We start from the raw sequence: 6,000 nt of genomic DNA, 5'->3' as shown, positions 1-6,000 counted from the left end.
GGTATAATATTGCGCTTGTGTTGAAATATAGTACACACATGTGTGTTGAAGATTCATCTTGAATTCTGGAACCTGTAATAAAATCAACTTCTTCTTCGCAAGCTTTTAGTCACGGGTATCTACTTTCGTGACAGCAGGATATCTACCCCAAGGGTTACCTTCCTCAGTGTTCCTTGAATTGAAGAAGACAAATATTTTACGTACGAAAATGTATAATTGATCATATTTCATGTGCAATGTAGTGTGCATTAATAATAAAATATAATTGCGATTTGGTGAAAACCATGCAGAGGCGTCGCTCGATGCTACTATTAGAAAGTATTTCAACTCGATATTCAAATAAGTATTTCATATTGCACTGACATAATCTATAAATCTATATTTTGCGTGAATCACATGTTTTGATTACTGTTAAGTCAGCATTTCTCTTCATGTTTAAGATTACTGCAATTCAAAGCTCTTGATTCTACATGTTCAAATTGATTTAATGATTAGGAGCTAGAGCGCATAGCACATATGAAGTAGCCCAGGCGGCGTAAGAGGAGGGATATGTGACGTTTGCCCCCCCCCCCCACATGATATTTAAAGTTCTGACAAAACGGAAAGTGCGAAAGAGGAAAGGGGAAAGGAAATGAAAGAAATAAGAAAAACAAAGAAGGGAAGAGGTCTTGGGAGTGTAAGATTGTATTATTCCTGCTAATTCAATTAAGACAAGAAATGACACCACTTTAAAGGTTTTACGCCATTTTGTACCACGCCGTATAGGTATATCCTGGAGCCGCCCCCATAACCTATTATATAACAACTCTATTTTCCCAGCGTGTCATTCTATAAAATCATACAAGTATATACATTAGAGCGCTCTTATCGTTTTCAGTAGGTCAAGTTTTATGTTTTCAACATTGCGCTCACACGGACAACTAGGACCGACACGTGATAAGCTATAAAAGTCTGTGCTCTGCTCTTAATGAAAGTATCCTTAATCCGCTATTCCATGAGATCTGACTTCGAATTCCGGAGGCTTCACGTGTTGTCCATCTCAGTATTTAGGTACCTATACTGTTCGTGGCTGTGCGGTGTAACGTCCTGGTATTGAATTACAAAGGAGGTATTAATAGCGTGTGAACAATTTATAAATGCTGCGAAAACCCTACACAGTATACTCACGGTAAGAAATGCGCAAATTGTTGGTTTTATCTCCCATTTTACCCGAACATTTATGGTACTTTGAACCCAATCTCGCCCGCCTTTAGTAAAATTTACATCCTAGCAGAAGAGTGTGAGTGGGTGTGCGGTGTACGTGTGGGTGCGTGTGTGTGAATGAAGGAGCGTGTTAGTGTGAGGGTGTGTTTGTATGAGAGGGAAAGGAGGGGGGCGCTCTGATAGATGGTGAATAAAGGACTGAAAAGATTTTCGTTTACTGCTAGTTTCATATCTAACGAAGATAATTTGACTGCTTGTTTAGTCGTATTGTCGAGAATGGCGATAAATTTGAGTCAGCTCCATTTTTATTCAAAAGTGACTAATATATATTTTCCTCACCTCTGGTCTACCAACGGTTTCGCGCCTCGATCACGGGCGGCTCATCAAGAAACTCTGAAGCTGGTTGGATTTGGTGGAGACCCTTGGTTGGGGCAATGGATGTACTAATCAGCTCAAACCTTCGGTTGAGCGCGTTTTCCTTATTTCTTGCGATGATGAGCTTTTCATCTAAGCAAATGTTGCAAATCCCACTTCTTCGCATTGTCAAGTTAGATTTTTTATTATTTCCCATTTTGATAAAATTAGACTATAGGAATGGTGTGGTATTGAATGAATCTCTACTAAATTGTACTCAGAGCTTGAAGTGGGTCCGTTTGATTTGGATCAGTTGACTCTCATTTGACATAATTTTGCTCAATTGAATATACAGAAATAAAAGTGGAAACGTCAGTGCAAAGTAATAGTGAAATAAATATTATAGTCAGCAATGCATACTTTGATCAATATAATGAATTCGTTTCTAATATTTGGGGAGAAAGATCTGTTTCTTTAGGTTCAGTCGCAAGAGTAAGTTTCCCTGGAAGTTGAAATAATTATGATATCTTTTATATTTTTATTCCATTCAGAATTATGAACGATCGATCCAGTCGTTGTTTTAGTTTATACGGCGCGTGTCATTCAGCTACGAACATTTTTATAATTGGCTAAAAAGGTATTTTTTTGTAGACTAGCGATTAAAAACAAGCTCTCAGTGAGAGTCGAGAGACCACAAACAGTGTTTGTTAGTTCACTCTCACTTCAAATGATCGACTACATGTGGATTGTGTGTGTTGTTATAATGATAACACCCATCTCGACGGGGCCATCGCCATCTCAAAATAATTATAAAAGTAGACTGTTTCCATCCCCCGTAGAGCTGGCCCAAAATGACTGACCCCATAATCGCCGAAGTGTCATTAGCCTCATAAATTATAATTTATCAAATTAAATGATAGAAGTATATCACGCTCATTGCCTTCCTCCCTTCGCGTTTCGCGTTGACTCGTTAGCAAGGTTGGCTATTAACTGGAGGGTTTCCACGAGGCAGCTTATCAGTGCTTTTGTCACAACGACTGTTATAAGCTACTAAAATCGCTGAACCTGATTGGCTGATAGATATGTTGTCAGACAAGAGAACTGAATAGAAAACTGCTGCATGAAACGATCCACTGAATTGATAATCACTCTCAAAAGGTATTAAAGATTAATTTTCGAGGACGCGCGTTCTGGCTATATATATTATCATGAACTTGATTGATATACTAGTTCACACAGCCTACTTATACAAATTCCTTTTTCCTGTCAGGAATCCGTGTGAAGAACGAATAAAATATTTACAGTGTCTATCGATAAGTAATAACGATCTTCCAAATAGTTTCAGGTAAACCTTTTATATTCAATAAACCATGGCGAGGTGATCTACGATATCATGAGAAGCGGGGCTTACTGTCGTGTTTTGTGTTGGGGATCTATTGCACCTTACTTTCAAATGAAGACAATGCCAGCAAGATGTACAGTGCATTTATTGAAGATTATAATTAAGTTGATGATGATGACAAATAATACATGTGTAAGTCTGATGGTGACTTTACTCTGAAGATGAATATAATATAAACTCTGCAAACTGATGTAGTATAAAATATAAACTCTTCTGTAGCTCTATCTCTAAACCATTCTCAAATCTAAACTCCAATCTCTATTCTGATTTGGGTTAAGAAGTGAACCCCTTTTATATTGGTCTGATCAAGACTCTTTACAGCCAAACAGGTGTTGATCAACCTTGGACGCTTGACCAAAACAATATGTACGTCATAACTTTACTCTGAATTGGGGGAGTTGATCGTTTAGGGAGGACATGCTTTCATAAATCCATCCTCCAATTAGCCGCCTAAGAGTAATGGTGATAATTCAATAAAAATTGCATTCACAAACTCCGAAAATAATCCGCACTATTTTTACGACTATTTCATAATCCCAATTATGCGGCTAAATAGCAGCATAATTTGGTTGTAAAATCGGAGAAGGACCAGAGTTATCCGCATTATTTTGATGCTGCAATTATCCGCATAATAGCAGCATCGGGACCAGATTTTGACTTTATGAACGCATTTCCAAATAATGCGGATAATTGCCATGGTGCGGTCACAAGGTCACCCTTTTCCAACACAACCGCATCGGAGGGGGCGTGTGCAGTTGTCATGACGATTATCCGCCTTTTTCAGGACGGGCGCTCGTAAAAATAGTGCGGATTATTTTCGGAGTTTGTGAACGCAATTTTTATTGAATTATCCGCATTACTCTTAGGCGGCTAATTGGAGGATGGGTTTATGAAAGGGGTATTAACTTGGGCCCATAAAATGTGTGTGCGTCAGAAGTTTAGCTTGAAGAAGAGTGAGTAATACTTTCTTAAGAAAGTTGGAATTGGTAAACATATAGTTTCCTTTTATACTTCCTGTAGAAACATTGATTACATTTATTGGTATATAAAATATGTGAGATATCTTATCATCACATAGCATTACGAAGGTAAAGAACGCGGAAGAAACTGATATTTTGATACTACATTGATCCTGTCAAGGGATGGTCGTTATATTTGTGGTGTAGTGGTACTATTCTCGCCTTGTAATCGGAGGGTCGTGTGTTCGAATCCCACCGAGGCCTAGCGTCCTTTGGCAAGGCATAATTCACACTTTGCCACTCTCACCAAGGTGATACATGGGTATACTCGGTAGGATGTGACAGCCACCTTTATGTGTGAGCCCTAATGGCGACTGGCTGGTATACTCCCCATGGAGTGGAGGTTGTGCATACATTGTGTGCGGGAATGACTGATCGAATCCGATGACCTAACGTCTAAATGCTTAGATATATAGGTAAAAGGTATTTCTTAAGTGCATTATTTCTTGCATGCGTTGGTGATTCACATGAATTGCCATGGAAATGTCAAATTGATTATTTATGTAAGTTAGCCTCTTGAAACGCTGGTATAATCTAAATCATATTTTCCTGATAACAATTCAAAAACATTAAATTCCTCACTTTTTGCATCTCGTATGAATTATGGAATATTGGCCTGGGGGAAACTGCAATTAAACCTTAATCGACAGAATAGAACGAGCAATTAGGTTGATCATTCAAGTCGGGTATTATTCCCGCACAAATCCTTTATTTTTCAATAAAAAATACTAAAAATTTCTTATTCATATGCCTTTAATGTTGGAATATTCATGGGTCAGTCTTCAAAAGAATACATTTGTGCTTATGTTCATGACGTTTCAAAGGAATAATCAAATCCACAAGTATCCCACCCGACAAAGTGACTCCTATCACCTTCCACGTACATTCTTCTTGCTCAGAGATTCCCCATGATGTATTCCACTAAAAACAAAAAAAGAACTCACTAAATATTTCCAAACGGAAACTGCAATCGATGTTGATTAATCCTTATTTTTTTCTGTGTAGGTTATACAGTTACTTTTACGAAGTTTGTTGATACTCTCCGGCTGCGTAAGAGTGGCAAGCAAATTTTAATGTACACTATAAATACCGACAATTGTAATATTTTGGCATTTCTTCACATAATTTATCTGCTTTATTGTCCTCCCCGACATATTAAAACTTCATATTTTTCTGGATCCTTGCGGACTGAACAAGCATTGTTTTTTATGCACACTGTAAAAAAAAATGAAGTGCTTACTCGTAGTGCAGTCACTATACACGCACTGTGAGTGCTAAATTAGCACTTCATTTATTACAGTGCAGGCTCCCTCATAATTTCTCCAGATTTTAAATTGCCTTTGATTTCAAATCGCTGTACTAAGGTGAATGATGCCATGTCTGATTTATATATCATGTTGAATCTTCTGATATCATATTGTTTTTTTTTTATTTATTATGTTTGCTTGTGATGAGTTGCATCATTTAATGCTATAACCACTTCACTTGGTGGCAAAGCTATCAAACCGAGCATGCATATAAGTAGATTACCTAGAGCAAACGACCTTATGGATTGACGTCATTGAGAAGCCATCTTAGGCCCGGCGCATGCACACTATAAGACGCGAATGTTTGATGAATAGCATTTTGACTTAAATGTGAAATTTCCAATAAGTAAAATTATTTTCATTTTAAGTTCGACACAAGTTTAGGAATACTAAAATCAGAATTCTGCTTTGCTGCAAGCACTGTGGTTGAAGTAAATTCCAACTCGGCTATGATGACGTCATTACGATTGATTTTATTTTCATTGGAAGGCTCGAACTAGACTGAATTTCGATTTCACTATTCTGAACTCTGATTGCTAAGATTTTATTGGTTGGAATGTTCATATAAAATCTTATTGCAATATCTTTGAAATTCGGATCCCAACGAATCGTACAGTTTGCGCCTGGCTTTGGAGGCTAAAGCAAGCGTTGGTGGAGCACATCTGGCGCATCTTTGACAACTCCTTTTTACGCATATTCCTATATCCTCTGAGGG

This window comes from Lytechinus pictus, chromosome 18, assembly GCF_037042905.1.
Source record: "Lytechinus pictus isolate F3 Inbred chromosome 18, Lp3.0, whole genome shotgun sequence".
Lineage (NCBI taxonomy): Eukaryota > Metazoa > Echinodermata > Echinoidea > Temnopleuroida > Toxopneustidae > Lytechinus > Lytechinus pictus.
This window is presented reverse-complemented; position numbering follows the sequence as displayed.